The 18065-nt window shown below is 47.0% G+C and overlaps 1 protein-coding gene across 4 annotated transcripts in view; it reads left to right on the forward strand.

Moving 5' to 3' along the window:
• SLC12A6 (solute carrier family 12 member 6) overlaps positions 1 to 18065 on the forward strand; it is a 734261-nt gene that overhangs the window by 415367 nt on the left and 300829 nt on the right. The gene's annotated exons all lie outside the window — the stretch shown is intronic.

Raw genomic sequence — 18065 nt, forward strand, 5'->3', positions numbered from 1 at the left:
AGGAGATCCCCATCTCTTCCCACTCCCGCAGTCTCTGCCAGTCTCCCCCCATGAGGCAACTCCTCACAAAGCCACATTGGAATCTCAGGCGCATACGCAGGGCCCGCTTTATTTCGTCGTAGGGCCCTGTTCCAGCATTGCCGCAGGACCCATAAATCTCTGGGTACTTCTCTTTCACGCACCGGGAGCTGGAGCAGAATCCTAGTCAGATGGCGAAGCTCCAAGTCCCTACCTCTCTGGTCCACCTCTACTCCCAGCTTCCCTGCCATCCGCTGCGCGAACCATTGGAACTGGTCCGCATGATGATAAACCTCAAAATCGGGTACTGCAAAGCCCCCTTTCTGCCTGGGGCCCATCATAGTAGACAAAGTCACTCTGCACCTCCCTGAGTGTGAAGTTTTAAAAACTGAAAATATTCATATAAAATCAGCCGAATTCCGAATTCCGAAGAACTCACCTGTGGTCAGGAGAGAAGCCAGTGCTGTACCTTTCAGCCCAGTACTGGATCGCAAAAGTAACCCTTACCGGGTTTATAAGTAACCTGTATTTTCTCCATAGGAACCCAGTTTATGCTTTTCTATGAAATTTCTTCTGTCTACTTTTGAAAACTTAAAATATTCTTTAAAAATCACACGAAATACTGAAACCCAATTACCTACCTGTTTTAAGTTAAGACCCCAGTGCTGGCCCTAGGAGACCAGTGCTGGATTACAAAAGTAACGCGATCATGCTTTACCTGCAACCTGAACTTTCTCCCATTGAATAACATTGTCAGATTTCCATTGAAAAGTTTTAAGTGTGAACTTTTAAAACCGCTTTATATTCATGAAAATTCACTACAGTACTAAAAACGTTTTTTCGAATCTGGTTTCAGCTTAGAACCCAAGACTGAACCTAGGGTCTAGTCCTGTAACTACTAAAGTAATCTTCACTGTAATCACGCACAATGCCCCCAGAACCCCTCCCGACCCACCCCCCCTCCTTAGGAACAGATACAGCCAGCCGGGTCCCCGGCATTCTTAGTGGGTCATTTCCCGCCATGCTGCCCTACCTCAAACTGGCCCATGAGCCTAGCAAGTACAACAGACATCAAACCAGCTTTTCCGCATACCCTCTGCAGCCCCATCACCCAAACATCCCATCTGCTGTCTGCGGGGTGACGTCCGTTATTTCCATGTCCAAGAGTGCGTGGGCGTTACCAGATCTCGGGCTGTCTGTTTCGCTCTTCTCAATGTCTGTATCGATGCTAGCCGGACTAACCACGCCGCCGCTGATGGCCGCCACCGCCTGAACTGCGCAGTCTCGCTCCTGGCGCTGATTCACTGGAGAGGTTGGCCTCTGCCTCAGCAGGTGTGCCCGCCAGCTGTTCTCGCGGCGAGGTCGTCCGAGGGGCTGGCGCAGCCGCGGCACCGCGACCCTCCAACAAGTCCCATGCTGCCTGCGGTGTAATGAAGAAGTGTGTTTCCTCATCTGCCGTCACCCGGAGGCGAACCGGAAATAGCATAGCGGAGATGGAGCTGACGCAGTTTTCGTTTGACAGCCAGAACGGACGACCTTTGATGCTGGACTACCCTGGTGAAGTCCGGGAATATCGGCACCTTGCTGTTCCCTTTCTGCAGATTCTGTTGTCCTCGAGCCCTCCGTAGTATAAAGTCCTGGTCGCGATATTGTAACCGTCTCACCACCATTGGTCGAGGTGGAGCTCCAGGTTTAGGCGGTTGAGCCGGTACCCTGTGTGTCCGCTCCAGTGCGTAAAATGGGAATAGCCCCTCCGGTGCTACCTCTGTTTTCAGCCATGATTCCAAGTACCGGACCGCATCCGTCCCCTCCTCATGCTCCGGGACTCACACTATGCGGAGATTGTTGTGCCGCGAGCCCCCTTCACTGTCCTCCGCTTGTACTTCCAGCACTTTGAATCTATGCGTTACATCATTCGAAGATTGTTGCAGGGCAGCCACAGTATCCGGGATGTCTTTCATATTGGTTTCGTGGGTCGCCACTCTCTCCTTGAGCTTCCGGTGGTTGTCCTTCAGTAGTGTGACATCTGAGCCAATGGTGTCCATCCTTTTCTCTAGTGCCTCCTGCGAGGCCATGATGGCCTGCATAATTTCTCCAAGTGTAGGTTCTCCAGGTCGACCCGGTCTCCGCCTCCCAACGTCGCCATCCTTGTCCTCTGTGTGTTGCTCCGCCTCGTCCAGACGCAGCACCTCAAATCCTATTTTCTTTGACACCCTGCCCATTTTGACAACCGCCCACAGCCACGACTAATTGCTGCAGGGGAGTCCAAGGTCCCACTCCTCTCCAGCAAGGCACCACAGTTCTCTGTTATCCCTCTGGAAACCGCAGCCTCAGACGTCACTCCGAACCTGTGCTGCGTCGATGCGTCTGTCGCCAAACCACTTCAGCCAGATCCCTCTGACTTTCACAGTTTCGTGCTGTGCCCCCCATCACTGATGTAGGGTTCCTAGGGCAAGATCTTTGCTCCTGCAGGATCTTCCGGGTCTGTGCCTTTCCCCCACCACAAAGGCATTCAATAAAGCTGTGTAGGTCCGTGACGTAGTCCAGCCACCTCCTGCCTGCCTTGCTTTGACACCCCTCAGAGAGGACCCGCGCCGTGGGGTTGCCGAACACCAATCAGTGTCTCTGGCAAGCAGGCTGGAAGGTTGTGGCCCAGCTCGCCTCTTGTCCAGACTCACTGCAGTTCCACCGCAGGTCCAACAGCTCCGAGATGCGCCACCAGTACCATGCCCGTTCCACTTTCTCTCAGATCGCAGACGCCTCGTGCAATCGCCCTCTAGTGCCACCCGCTAAGGGAACCCCCAGCCAGTCTCTCTAATCTCTTCTTCGCAGCCACAGTCCATGCGCCAAGGATTGTGCAGGGAAGTCCCACCTTGTTCTCCCCCTCCGACATCCAATCCGAACAGTCTGTGGGGAGCTCACGCACCTCAGGAGCAGCAATCTCTGCTGCTGAGCATGGCCGACATTTTATCCTTCTTCGCCGCAGACAGACTCAGGGGGAATGAGCACCAATTTCTGCAGGCGCAGGAAGTAGCACCACCAGGTTCAACCAGACGTCCAGGAGGCAGCGAGGGCGAAGCGCCGCTGGAGCAAGGCGGGAACCAAGAACAAACCCCACCTCACAGTCCTAGAGAAGTCCAGGAGGCGAAACGCAGGCTGGGCCGCGGGCTCCGCCCCCACCCTTTCCCCCCTTCCCCCCCCTCAACCCAGGGCCACTCCGCAGTCCCGTCCAGTCCGCCCGGCCCACTTCCCCGCCAGGCGCTGAACTCCGGTTTAGTCCCCAGGGCTCCACAAGCACAGATGTGTGGCACTAAGCGCTATCATCCGAGCAGTAATCCTCGCCGAGCTCTAAGGTAATGGCGCCGACTATGTCCCGAGCACCGCCATCTTACAGTCAGGCAATCGCGGCCGGCCAGCCAGGAAACAACTGCCCAATCCCACTGCTATGCGATGCCTCCTTACTGCGGGTGTCCAGGAAAGCTGCAACCTCCTCTCCTGTGGGTTCAGCGATGCTCATAGACACTCCCGGGGCACCCCCTGCATCAGCAGCCGTCTCCCCAGTCAGGCATCCGTTCCGCCCTTTACAGGGCTGCCATTTTGGGTCTCAACTCCGCAGCCTGCGGCAAGAAAGGGAAAAGCTTGTTCTTCTCCCTTAGCCCTCTCGCCAGTATCCCGCTCTCATCTCAATACAGGCACCGGGTTTTCCGCCACGATATGCAGTGCCCGGGGCCCAGATTAAATATCAGACTCAGTTATTATGGAGGGCAGCCGCGGAGGAGCTCTGGAGTCCGCTGCTGCTTACATCGGCCTGAAGCCACGCCCCCTCCATTGGATTGATTGATTGATAGTAGGGATAAGACATACATGGGGGAGTGGGACAAATGATGTCTCCGTAGGAGTAAACATGGTATTGAATTAACACTTCTTAACAGGAACCAGGAGATGTTTTACAGTGGGTACATTGTCATACATTACAAAGCAAATGGAACAATATCACAGGTAACAGGCTCCACTATGCATTCCTATACTTGTACCATTAAGACCATATTTTTTCAATTTTTTTCACGCACCCTCTACTTTTGTATACCACTTCTTCCGCTCGCTGGCACTAGTCTAAGTCCTTTTCCCATTCTATTGCTGACATGGAGTAGGGGTGCCCCCAGCGCCTGGCGATATTCTGTTTCGCGACGCCTGCTGCCAGTGCCACCCAGAGCCTAGTGTGTTTCGGCCAGTCTTCCTCTCTCCGAATCATTAGGAGGAGCCACCTCGCATCCATTGAAACCTCCATTCCAGTTACCCTTGATGTTATTGTCATAACTCTTTGCCAGAATGGACTGATCTTGGTGCATTCCCTTAGGATATGAAAAAAGGAGCCCTCCTGCTAAAAGCCTCTGATACTTAGCGCTGTTTTTCCCCATTTATGGAGGAGTGTGCATGGGTAATAGGAGCAATGGAGTACTTTAAGATGTATCAGTCTTAATCGTGTGCTAATTGCGATTTCTCTGGGACTTTGGAGGGCAAATAGTCCTCCTCTATATCACCCAGGTCATCTACCCAGGTGTTACGGAGGGAAACAAGGGGATCTGGTGCATTGTTTAGCCTTTCCCATGCATCGGACGGCCATACGCAGTCCGAGGTCACGGTGGGCGAGTGCGTCAGACGGCCCCCGGCGGCGGAATGTGCGCTGCGGCAAAGCAGTTAAGAGTTTAGGGTATATCGTTTACATTCCTTTTTCGGGGATGTGGTCGATTAGCAACCGGTCTTCTAAGGGAGAGTAGTCTGGGATGGCCATACCTCGTTGTATGTGTCGTTGCAAGGCGTGTGTGAGTCTCAGGTAGGGGAATCTCTGGATGGATGCAAGGCTATATTCTTGCTGTGGGTCGGCAAAGGGGAGAGGTGCACCATTTCTCCACACGTCTCCGTGATGTTCTTCTCCTATCGTCTGCCAACCCCTGAATCCCTCGAATGTGGCCACTTCCCGCAGCCGGTCCTCCAGCCACAAGGGTGTCATGCCAGTCAATCTTCCCTACCATCTTAGAAACCTGTTCGCCTCAGTCCAACATATGGCCACAGCAGTCGTGTGTGCTGGCCATGGCTTGTGGTGTAGAGGAGTGGCTCATAACTTCCATCTGCCATTGCATCTCTTTTTACTCTGTAGGCTGGCTCTCCATTATCCGCATATGCCCATTCGTTTATAACCAGAAGTTGTGATGCCAAGTCATATAGCATGATGTCTGGGACGGCAAAGCCGCCCTCATAGACACCTCTCTGTAGCTTATGAAAAGCAATCCTAGGCGTGCCTCCCTGCCATAGCAGTGTACGGAGCTCTTGTGCCACGCGCTTGAAGAAGGTTGGTGGAACTGGGTACGGAGTGTTTTGCAGTATGTACAGGTTACGTGTAGGGCCATCATCTTGTATAGGGCGATTCTGCCCATGAGGTACAATGGTAAGGTGTGCCAATGCAGTATATATGTGTGTGGAGCCTGTCCAACTGGGGAGGGGGGTAGGAGGGGCAGTGAGGTTTCTCTGGAGGAACAGATGATGATCTCTGGTTATTTGAATGCCCAGGTATTTAAAGCCGTCTTCCGTGATTTGAGCCTTGCACCTTGCTGGTAGTTTCGGAGAGGAGCACGACAACTGGAATACTACTGACTTTGCCCAATTTATTGTGTAACACGAGTAGCTACTTAATAAATCCTAGATATGTAGGACGCTCGCTATGGAGTATTATGGTTGTGAAAGATATAGAATGATGTCGTCCACGTACAGGGAGATGCGCTCCTCCCATCCCCCTGGAGTCAGGATACCTCCGATTAATGGATCCGTCCTGCTCCTGCGCCAATGCAAACAACAATGGTGACAACAATCATGTACAGCCAAGAGAATTCCATCAATGGCTTCTTGTGTGGCTCATTAACGTTGGCAGAATCCCTCTGATCTGCCGTTCCAGTCTTTCTGTTCTACACTACAAAGTTTGGTTGGTCAGGCACCTTCTGCCAAGTAAAAGCAAAGTATTTTTCTTTCTATGTTCTTCCTAACAGGTAGGCTAAGAGACTGGATATTCTGGTGACCAAGGTGTTTGTATGAGGCAGTCTGTTGTTAAGATCATGTAATGCTCTGCATCCGAGGACCTAGAGTGCAAAGGGTTGTGGAAGTTACCCTCCACGGTGGTCTTCAGTTTACATGACTATTTGCAAAGTCACATCTGAGATTTCTTGGTATTGAAGTGGCGAAAGAGCCATGCAGACTTATCTGGATGTGGTTGATGCTGCAACCGGGCCATTGTGTTGGCTTGAAGCAGATATGCGTAGATGAGATCTAAAGGCTTGACAGGGAACGTCCACACCCAGGTGCTGAACATCCTTTTAGTGGCCAGTGTTTGTTTGAGGGAAAACCAGACCCATTACTTAAATGATTTACACACAGTAGTCTTTTGGCTAGGGATCTGGAGTTGACTAGTCGGGCCTGCTGCGTGCACCACCAATACGGAAAGCTCTTGGCTTTTAAGCACATATTTGCAAAATGGGCTGAGCAGCCTCAGCATATAAATCCTTTATTTATCGCTAGTTAAGAGGTCATTTTTCGGGTAGAGGCAGGCAGCATAGTCAATCTTCTTTGTCTGCTGCCACGCCTAGAATTTCAAAACTTCGGTAGGTCATTGGGGATTTCTCACCTTTAGTTCTCGGGTTAGGGTTGGGTGGTGCATTGGAAGATCCCCTCGGACGAGCGGCTCCTGCAGATTGCAAAAGATGGATGGACCTCGCTGCTTCTGGGCTTGCACGGGCTGACCGGTGATTGGAGCGGATTCTTGGTTCCAGATGAGGCACACCTTACTGTTTTCTTGTCTAACCGTCTTAGCAGTACACATGAACGGAGCAACAGTTTTGCTACCATGCTAATCTATTGCCGGGACTAAACCTTATAAAGAAACGGAAGAGACGCTCTGACTGCACCTTGTGTCTATTTGGAAAGTTAATGATGGAACTGTGAACGAGGCTGTCACAAGATGCTCTCTGTAAAAGAAAATGATGAAAGTCACTGTATCTGGTGCGTTACAGGCGGCAGCCATATTGTGATACTCATGCACACGTCTACTTTGTTTCGAAGGGAGCATGGAAAATGATAAATATTAACTTTAAAACACGTGCTGTCTCTTTTAGTAAGGTAAGTTAATGGCGGGTGCATAGATTGGCGTCTTTTTTGCCAGCCTGTCATTGACATAGTCCAAGGCCTCTGCCGCTTCTTCTGGAGAGACCCACGACTGAGAATGCAACAGGCTGGTGAGATTTCCGCTCAAAATATCTGCATTCCTATCTCTTGACTAAGCACCGAAGGTAGAACAGCACTAGGAAACGGGCACATGTGGAAGCCTCCGATGTTGCGTAGAATGTGGAAATATTAACCTTAGTCCTTATTACTAACTCCCAAAGGACACCCCCTCACTATGTTATGGATTTATATGTATTTATAGCAAGCAAGGACTACATTGGTGTTGGATGTATCGGCATAACTGATCTAGACCGAACAGCTAGCTAGCTGTTCGAAGGAAACACAGTTGTCTTGTTTTCTAGAGATGTTGAGAAACCCGTGTAGCGTTTTGGACTATATGAAGGAAAACCCCTGATGCTGATGGGTGATACATTTTTATGGTTTTTCTGGGAAGAAAAGTTTTTTTATAGATATCGTTGCTGCAGTTTCAGAGTGGTAAAACGTATGCTTAATATACACCTTAATGCCATGAATAAAATAAAACCTTGTGCTCAACTAAACGTGTTATAATTCTGCTGTCTTAACACACGCTCAAGTCTTGGTTCTGTGCAGCTACAAAGACTTTGAGTTTTTGACAACACAGTCTGGGTGCAACTTGACAAGAACGGACTCTTACTAGACCTTGCTGTTTGACTTGTCGCTTTGGCTTTATAGGTCAACTTAAGCCTAGTGAGGTCAGAAATCAATCAAAATAAAATAATAGTTTGAAAATCATTTAACAAACTCAGTTGGGCATCCAGTCTCGCTCTCCAGTCACCTGCCAGTCGCTTAATAACTTTCAGATTAAAATGAGACTTCATCAGAAACCTGATAATTAAAACAAACAGCCTCATATCCGGATGATTGTCTGCAGCCGAGCCTGTGACGAGCATGGGCCCACTATGCTTCTGGCTGCCAGCCGCAACCTTTTAATTATACCTTGCAGCCCTCCATGGGATGGCGCAAAGAGCAAAGTGCTAATTGCCATGGTTTCCGCAACAAGCAAGGGCTCAAACCGTGCTCCATGACTAATGCAGTTATAAGTGGCACAAACCGGCATGCTGATGTGGCGAAAGGAACATGCGCTTCTTATGAGCTATTTGTACTAAGTGCATTAGCTGTAACCTCATTAGGGGCACAGTGGCTGCCACTCTTTGATGCCTGGACGAGAAATGCAATCTCTTTCTTGGTATTTATAGACCTGTTTGTGGTTTCTAAAACCTGCTCTGTTAAGGAACAATTATCTATCAAATCGGCTATAGTCTAGTTTTTTATTTAGAAGTTAGTTAACAAGCCATTTCATTCTGGACCGTTTGCTCAGATGTACTCAGGAGTAATGATGGAACTTTCTGAAACCAACACATTTATCATCCTTTCAGTTCTATGACTAATGAAGATGTATTGCTCCATTGTACAGCTGAGGGCCATTAAAAGAAGCATGTGAACTGCTGTAGATATATTACCTTAGTTAAATAACGTCACACTAAGTACTAAAAAAAATGCTTCAACGGTCTTGCAAAAATAGTTTTCCAAGTAAAAACCTGCAATACCTACTTTAGATTCAGTAAAATTTTATTGAGTAAGAATTCAGGTCATAAATAAGAGAAAACTCCGTCTGTAACATAGAAAATACAGTAACCCCCATTTAATCTTCACGTAAACACTTGGGGTGATACTCCGGTATCAATAACCTCAGAAAAAACGCAATGATAAATGTACTTTCTTTCAAGTGAAGTGCCTTACTGCAATAACCATACCTTTGTGGTTCCCGAGACAGCCTTAGTTTGAAGGCACTACGTGCCACACTACCAGGCGAGGAGTCCTTTTTGAGAATCTTCTCCATCAAGAAATTCTGTATGGTAGGAAGTAGGGATTCCAAGAAGCCAAACGGAACACAAAGGATGTGTGGCAAGCAGCGACTAGATCTAGGCTTTAGGGCGCAGCAGCACTGGTACCACTGTGTGTGTCCCAGATGGCTCAAGTATGGAGAACCTCTTTGTGAGGTCTTCTTTCATCCTCTTGTCATTTTTTAAACTTCTATCCACATTCAAAAGTGGTGCCTTAATTGAAGCCACCTTTTCTGGGATTCCCTATGTGCTTTAATTCTTGAAGTGCCAACAAAATGTGCAACTCACCAGCAGATGCATCTTCCACACAGTAGGTGGATGCACTTCCATTCCCTGTAGTTTTAACTGCTTATGGCGGTCTATGCTCAAGGGTGTAAAATCACCTACATCAGAGATCCAATCTAGAACCACCAGCTAACCCAGAACAAGCACTGGCATTGCCAATAGGTCTCGCATTAGGAAAGTGTGGGCTATTGGTATTGTAAATGACAATTATTTTTTTAATATGTGTTGGCACTGAAAATATATAAATTAATAACATTGTTATTTACAAAGCCAATAGCTTACACTTTCCTAATGCGAGTCCTATTGGCTATGGGAATGCTTGTTGTTAGCCTGCATTAGCATGCCAATCAGGGGTCTCTGGGGGTGGCGGGGCCACGCGCCAGACGACGAGCCCTCTGCCAGGGCGCAGACAAAGCGCCTATTTTGCCCCTTGACCTTTCCCCCGGTCACCATGACGGTGCAATGCAGCACTGTAGAGCTGCGTCCTGTCAGAATGTCTGTGAGGGAGCCCAGGAGCAACATTGGTCTGGAATTGAAACTGCACTAGGGTTATGCATATCTTTATGTTCTCCATTTATTTGCTACAACGACGGGTATCTGCACTTTCCTTTTGTCTGGCGCCTTTCTGCACTGAAATGACATCAGCGCTGTGCCTGGTGCTAGACAAAGCTAATTAATATATCATAACATAAATTACTGTAACATAGCATAACAAAATATAAAATAGCACAACATAACATACCGTAAATAAGATGTCAATAATTGTAACATAACATAAACTGCCACAGCACAACAAAGTGAATGAAGCACTGCCTCCATGAGCAATATTTTAATAGTAGTGTTGTTTATTAGGATAATTGGCCATAAAACATGGACTAAAAATGTAATTCATACACAGTTTTAAAAAAAACAAGAATAGCCCTTGAAATTATACATGCTAAATATTAACGATGCAAATGATTTATTATTTCAATTACAATACAAATTCGCAGCGAGGGCAATTTTCTTTGGTCCCAATGTAATATCAGATGCCCTCTGCACAGACCTTATTCCACCTTCACTGGTGACCGGTTTAAGATCAGTCTTTTGTGAAATGTTTGCAGCTGGGCAGATAATATATGAGCCAGTCTTGTGGACGGCATCTTTTCTACCGGAACTGGGAATTTCTTAACCATACATTTAAATAACAACAATTCTGATATACAATTAGACAGAACCTTACCACTTTACACTGCAATCAGGGATCTAGACAGTAAAACAGATAATCGGCAATTCGAAGTGCGTTTCTTCTAGATTTACAAAAAACGCCCGTCTTTTTTAGAAGCTAACAAATATATGTCACAAATTATCTCTCTAAGTGGCTAAATATTTTAAGTGACTGTTAAACTTTGATCTGCTTAACTATTTTCTGGTGGTCAAAATTCGCCTCATAATGCCGTGACAGTGATTAATCATAGTGACTCACTGAATAAAAGGTTCAAAACCTCGCTCAGAACGTGAAGTAGAAATAAGTTCACGGATCTATGTGGCTCAAACATGCAAACAGTACATCTGTTTGTCGCCACAAAGATGGTGCAGGGCTGGCAGGCCAGGAGGTAAGGAAAAAAAATCTGTAAAACATTACAAAGCAGTCCCGGGCATGTTAAAAGATTTGGCGCGTCTCTGCGGAGTAAAAGTTGTACCACGCCCCTTTTAAAGACTGTCCTGTCTTATGCCTGGCTATTTGCGGCACAGATCTCCTTTCAAAAGTCAGCCAAATATTCTGCAAGGTCGCCGCACAAACACAGCACCCAATGTTGGCTACACTATACAACCCCAAAAGTCTGGAAGTGCCCTTGCACAACTGCCAACCAATTCCTAGTTTGCTTACAACGACATGTTACTTCGCAGACTCAAGAAGAATTAGTTTCATTTAGTAGCCAATATGGACACTCTTATATACAGTTATTGACACCGTTGTACAGCACCCAAAATATATATTACTGATAAAACTAGGTGCAGCTACACCTTCACTGTGGAATACGGTAATCCGATGTATATGCTAGGTGCAGCTACACATTTTTCTGCACATTAAAAATAAAAGTTTACATGAAAACCATGAGTCTTTGGAATGGGGAACATCCAAGTGACACTGTGTAAAAGAGAGCACTTGGCACACACTACATGTAAAAGGTTTGATTTTGAAGTTTTGCATAGCGCTTGAAACAAACTCACTTATGCAGCTAAGAAGTTAAAATCCATATTTATTCTTTTGAATGTTCGGGTCAACACAGCGAATTTCTGCTATATCAGAGTGCATAGCATCTACTCTGGGTAAAAGATTGCGGGCACAGCTCAGCATGTAGAGCCGGTTAAATGCAAACAGCAAAAAAAACAAGACGGAGGGAAGGCAGAGAAGGGGAGGGGGAGGAGAAATGAAGCACGGTGTGAAGCAGCAGGGGCCTTTGAAGTGAAGCTAAGCTTCACTTCAAAGGTGTGGGAGGAGTGCTGCTACAGCCTGGGGTAAGCTGGCTGGGAAGGGGGAGGAGAAATGCAAGTTTATGGCCCAAAAGAGCGTGCCTGTGGCCACGTGAACTCGAAGAAAACCGCACGAACGAAACCCTTGGTTTCACGAGAATTTTGAGCACTTGAATTCTTGCTCCGCTCAATGCGCTTGCGTGCATTGATAGGTCGCGAGACCTAAAAAAGGGGCAAAATCTGAGTCCTTCGATTAGCTGCCACTTGTCTTCTGCAGTAATTCCACCGGAGCTTGTCTTTTCCACCAGTGCTGGTTCTCCCTTCTTTTTCCTGTGACAAGGCCCCAGTAAGCAGACCCTGTGAAGGTGACAGGGCTGGTACCCTCCAGAAGGAATTAGCAGCCCCCACTCTTGAGTTCCAATGTCTCGTACGATCTGCTGCACCTTCACAACCACCCTGAGCTCCCACCTCTTAAGCCAGTGGCATTTTGGCTTATATTAACAATGCCGGAGTATGTGTTTTTCAGCAGTTGCATACAGTGTATTTCCCCCCACTTTGAGCATCATCAATACTCAAGGTCTTCCCCTGCTTACAGCAGTTGTCCTCCAGCCAGAACACAAATAGAGTTCCCTTCCTGAGGCCACATGAGCAGAGTACATCCACTCAGCAGACAAGCCAGCTCCCCCTCATCCAGAATCTACTTTTAAATGGACAAAAACTTGGTGTGGGAATATTTTTCTGCCAAAATAATTTTTGTGAAAAACGGTCTGCTGCTGAAGTTTTGTAAACAATTGCACAGCAGGAGGATCTACACTACAATATGTATAGTAGTAAAAATAAAACAACCTCCTATCTCTGTTCCAGCGTGGAGTTTCAGTGCTCTTCCCAAATTTCCTTCCTGATGCTCTCATCTGGGGAATTCTTGTATCTGGTCTCAGAAGCCTTCCCTTCCTCAGTCAGTACGAGCTATCAGTATGACCTGGCAGTTTTCCTGCAGAATGCTTTGTTGGCACAGTAGTTCCATAGTCTTCTAGGACTATATGAACCGCGCATCCTAGTGTTGCCCCCTGCTATGGTCTTCATGCATTCTCTATAGATCCACCCGGCAGATTTTAGGATCAGATGTTGGGCACTCCGTCTAAGCCATTCCCTAGCCAATGGTCTCCATCTGTTATGCTGAGCCCATACTGCCAGTGTTCTGGTAGTGTGCACTATCCTGCTGCAGTGGCCTCAAATTGGCTAAAGGATTCACTTCGTAGCGCTCCTTCAGTACATTCTGAGACACATTACGTTAGGATTTCTAGATAACTCAATAAGGTCTTTTTGGCTCCTAAGCCCTTTCTTCAAGTGACCGGTTCCAGGTTAGTGATGGTGCACATGGACAGTGCCACACCATACTTCTGAATAAGGAAAGTAGGAGGTACTCCCCCACATCATCGAGGGCATGTTATGGCTGCACTCCCACATACCATAGCTCAACAACTAGAGGGCAGACAACCTAATGAGGTGTCTTAACCAACCACATGCTCTTAATGCTTAATTCAGTCTTTAATGGCAAAAGCTGCCTTTGTGATCTCCGAGAATGCCATGTACAAATGATTCACCTTCTAAAAGTCCAAGGGGTGTAGCTGATGGTGCTGACTTGATGCGGAAATTCGGAAATATAGATGGATGAAAATAAGACTTTATTTGCTTGTTGAAAGACATGCAGGTTGAATGAGAGAAACGTGGAGTTTTCTTGGCCTCCTTCAAAACAAATCTACTCTCGTGCTATAACATCTGCCATATCATTTAGCCAGCTTTGAGTCTCATGTGCCTTTGAACTAACGGTACTCTTAGTTCCACTGGTGCAAAGTCGTCTTTTATCCAAGGTGCTGCCTGAATTTACCCCGAACAAAGGCATTTTCCGCTTTAGTTTGTGTCTGCCTGCACTTTTCCTCACTTTTGGAAATACTGCTGAAACTTGAGATCTGGCATGCTGTGCTTTTACCCTTATAAAACCGAGACTCTGCCTGCAATAGATTAACTCTGGTCACTTTAGGAGCAGTGATGGTGCATGAGCTAGGGTCTGTACCACAATTGGTAGATTGATTGCTGCATACATCCCCCAGTGACATCGCCTGCATGGGACAGACCCTGCATGCAGGGTCCAAGCACACTGCATGCAGCTAATACAGCTTTATTGGTTTTTCTCCAGCAGTTTTGTTTTGGCGAAAATTTGTAAGGTGGCACTGTTACATCTCTCCTGTACATTTTGCCATCAGTACACTGGATGTTTCCTACCAAAGTAATTTTGAAACAAAACCTAGGCAGTTAATTGGTCATGAAACGACCTACAACAGGCTCGTTGATGTATTTATAGACTACAATGCACTAAACACTTATTGAAATATTTCCATTTTTATTGATATAAGTTCATGTTAAAAAACTGTGTAAATCAAAAATTGGTTGGACACACGATTATAGATCAATCAAAATACAGACAGATGTGACATTCATTGTGTTACAATTCAAACTCAAAACACGAAACACATAATTGACATACAATCAGTTATTCTAAATAAAATAAAGTGGCTAAATGTTGGACAAGTTCTCAAATGGTCTACGGGCGTTTTGGCTTTGAAGTGCCTACCAAAAGTAATGCTTGATTTGGTCAGGAGTCTCTGCCCGATCTATCTCTCTCTTCCTGTTCTCTTTGCTCTGGAATCTACCCCCAGGTTGGCACTGGAGAGAAAGCCAGGACCCTACCTTTATTGTGACTTTGTTACTCGGTCTGTTGGCTTTCTTTTATCATCTTTTAACAACAAGGGGTGGTGATGGACAGAGTTTCTGAATTAAGCAGAATACTCTCACCCAGTCAAGAGATCAGGGCTAGATCCAACACCGTTGTTTAGCTCACTGCACCATCCCAGCTCAGAACCTGGCTATATGCAAATTAGTCTGTTCCTGTCCCAGTGCATGATGGGAACAGGGCAAACCAAACTACCAAGCCAATTCTTACACTGGGAAGGAAACAAGCTTCCGGGGACCGGTTTCTGGCATTTCAGCCGTCGTCGGCCCGGTTTGCTTGAATCCTGATGGTGCAATGAGCAAGGGACTCACATCTGAGTATACCCTTCCACGCTTAGGGTGGACAAAATATTTAACAACAAGGGGTGGTGATGGACAGAGTTTCTGAATTAAGCAGAATACTCTCACCCAGTCAAGAGATCAGGGCTAGATCCAACACCGTTTTTTAGCTCACTGCACCATCCCAGCTCAGAACCTGGCTATATGCAAATTAGTCTGTTCCTGTCCCAGTGCATGATGGGAACAGGGCAAACCAAACTACCAAGCCAATTCTTACACTGGGAAGGAAACAAGCTTCCGGGGACCGGTTTCTGGCATTTCAGCCGTCGTCGGCCCGGCTTGCTTGAATCCTGATGGTGCATTGAGCAAGGGACTCACATCTGAGTATACCCTTCCACGCTTAGGGTGGACAAAATATTTAACAACAAGGGGTGGTGATGGACAGAGTTTCTGAATTAAGCAGAATATTCTCACCCAGTCAAGAGATCAGGGCTAGATCCAACACCGTTTTTTAGCTCACTGCACCATCCCAGCTCAGAACCTGGCTATATGCAAATTAGTCTGTTCCTGTCCCAGTGCATGATGGGAACAGGGCAAACCAAACTACCAAGCCAATTCTTACACTGGGAAGGAAACAAGCTTCCGGGGACCGGTTTCTGGCATTTCAGCCGTCGTCGGCCCGGCTTGCTTGAATCCTGATGGTGCAATGAGCAAGGGACTCACATCTGAGTATACCCTTCCACGCTTAGGGTGGACAAAATATTTAACAACAAGGGGTGGTGATGGACAGAGTTTCTGAATTAAGCAGAATACTCTCACCCAGTCAAGAGATCAGGGCTAGATCCAACACCGTTTTTTAGCTCACTGCACCATCCCAGCTCAGAACCTGGCTATATGCAAATTAGTCTGTTCCTGTCCCAGTGCATGATGGGAACAGGGCAAACCAAACTACCAAGCCAATTCTTACACTGGGAAGGAAACAAGCTTCCGGGGACCGGTTTCTGGCATTTCAGTCGTCGTCGGCCCGGCTTGCTTGAATCCTGATGGTGCAATGAGCAAGGGACTCACATCTGAGTATACCCTTCCACGCTTAGTGTGGACAAAATATTTAACAACAAGTGGTGAATCGTTTTTGGCCACTATAGGTGTGGCAGGGTATACTCACTGGGTATTTCTCACTGCACCATCAGTATTCAAGCAAGCCGGGCCGAAGACGGCTGAAATGCCAGAAACCGGTCCCCGGTAGCTTGTCTCCTTTCTGGTGAAGAATTGGCTTGGTAGTTTAGTCTGCCCTGTTCCGATGATGCACTAGGCCAGGGACAGACTGATTTGCATATAGCCAGGTTCTGAGCTGGGATGGTGCAGTGAGATAAATAACGGTGATGGATCAAGCCCTGATCTTTGGACTGGGTAAGAGTGGTCTGCTTAATTCAGACATTCTGTTCATCACCACCCCCCTTTTCTGAATAGTTTTTGGCCACTATAGGTGTGGCAGGGTATACTCAGACATGAGTCCCTTTCTCACTGCACCATCAGGATTCAAGCAAGCCGGGCCGAAGACGGCTGAAATGCCAGAAACCGGTCCCCTGTAGCTTGTCTCCTTTCTGTTGAAGAATTGGCTTGGTAGTTTAGTCTGCCCTGTTCCCATGATGCACTGGGCCAGGGACAGACTGATTTGCATATAGCCAGGTTCTGAGCTGGGATGGTGCAGTGAGATAAATAACAGTGATGGATCAAGCCCTGATCTTTGGACTGGGTAAGAGTGGTCTGCTTAATTCAGACACTCTGTTCATCACCACCCCCCTTTTCTGAATCGTTTTTGGCCACTATAGGTGTGGCAGGGTATACTCAGACATGAGTCCCATTCTCACTGCACCATCAGGATTCAAGCAAGCCGGGCCGAAGACGGCTGAAATGCCAGAAACCGGTCCCCGGTAGCTTGTCTCCTTTCTGGTGAAGAATTGGCTTGGTAGTTTAGTCTGCCCTGTTCCCATGATGCACTGGGCCAGGGACAGACTGATTTGCATATAGCCAGGTTCTGAGCTGGGGTGGTGCAGTGAGATAAATAACGGTGATGGATCAAGCCCTGATCTTTGGACTGGGTAAGAGTGGACTGCTTAATTCAGACACTCTGTTCATCACCACCCCCCTTTTCTGAATCGTTTCTTATATCATCAGCACCTTCCGACCACACTGACAGCCGGAAACAAAACGCTGTGTAATGTAGCAAAGAGATAAGGTGCGTGCTGGTGCGTACCTGGTGAACGGCCCCTAATCCAGCGATGGAATTCATCCGCCTAATAGTGCTCTGCAGCAAACTCTAAACCAGCCAGGTGCAACAGTGGGTGCGAGTTTTTGTACAATGGAATGTTTGGTGCTCCGAAAGTGTCTATAGGTTATGATAATGCAGAGGTAATGTCTACATTTGTATGGTTCCACTAAACATACCAAGGAGGTACTTTCTGTTCCCACTAGTGTTGGTGCAGAGAACCCGATGTGTAATGGGAGCGAGCCTAAAGGCTCATCGGGCCTGATTTAGAGTTTGCCCAATGGGTGGCTCCGTCACAGACGTGATGTATATCACACGCGCCTTATTACAAGTGAATTATGGGCTATGGCACTTGTAATAAGGAGGACTAGATATCCGACAGGTTTGTGACGGAGTTAGCCCTCTGCCAAACAGGCAGTAAGTTACTAGCAAGTTAATAATTTTTATTCGGCTCTTAATTCTCCTCTCATCTCAATATTATGCTATTTTAAATTAGTCACTGTGTGGTGGCTTGTTATTGCTAATTATGAATAATAATGCCAGGTTGCAATGGCTTACATTTTTCACACTAGGGCCACTGGTAGACTTACAGCCAACATGATATCATTGTTTTCTAGCTATATGTTTACAATATGCAATAATAGAGGGCAAGTGTATTGTTGCAATTCATGGGAACTGGAAACTGGACGTCACAGCTGAGGAGGAAAGGGAAATGCATGGCTAACAGTAGAATAGCTGCCAGGTTGAGCAACTTGTACTGGAATGTGCATGACAGAAAGATTGTTTGGCAACAGCTTCGGTTGTGTCAATATTTGAAACGGAATACTCTAATGGCAGTGACCGGAGTTGTGTGATTGTTGCACTGTGTAAAA

Source organism: Lissotriton vulgaris, chromosome 5 (genome assembly GCF_964263255.1).
Source record: "Lissotriton vulgaris chromosome 5, aLisVul1.2, whole genome shotgun sequence".
In the NCBI taxonomy this organism is placed as follows: domain Eukaryota; kingdom Metazoa; phylum Chordata; class Amphibia; order Caudata; family Salamandridae; genus Lissotriton; species Lissotriton vulgaris.